The following is a 522-nucleotide window of genomic DNA, read 5'->3' as shown; positions in this document are numbered from 1 at the left end:
CCCACGTGCCCCTTCCTTCCTCGCACCCCCACCGGAGGAGCCCTGTCCCTCCCTGTCCCCAGCATAGCCGCACCAAGAAAAGTGTAAATGCGCTTGTGCAAGGCGCGCGATCCAGGCAGCTAAGCATTGGCCGTGGGCCTGGGCCCGTCAGTGTTCCAGGCGACGCCTGTCCCCTCTCCTGCCAAGGGGGCACCAATGTGAAAGGGGTTCCCATAAAATGCTGATTACAACTCAGTGAGATGCACCCCCCCAGAATGGGGCATTGGAGGGTGACAGGCCTGGCCCCATGGCTGTGGGGGGGCATCTGGCTCCCAGGAAATGGAGGTGCTCATACCTCAGGCCTGGCTACCTGGCTGGCACAGGCACAGACATGCGAGATGTGTGCACAGGGACAGCCGCCCTGGTCCTGAGACCCTGACCGGGCTCCTCTGTCCCCTGCAGCAGCCTGGACGCAGGCTCCCTGGGAGCTGACCCTCTGACGGTGAGAAACGGTGTCCGCCCCACACGCAGCCTCTGAGCTCT

The sequence above is a fragment of the Myotis davidii genome, unplaced genomic scaffold, assembly GCF_000327345.1.
Source record: "Myotis davidii unplaced genomic scaffold, ASM32734v1 scaffold3352, whole genome shotgun sequence".
In the NCBI taxonomy this organism is placed as follows: domain Eukaryota; kingdom Metazoa; phylum Chordata; class Mammalia; order Chiroptera; family Vespertilionidae; genus Myotis; species Myotis davidii.
Note: the sequence above shows the minus strand (reverse complement) of the source record.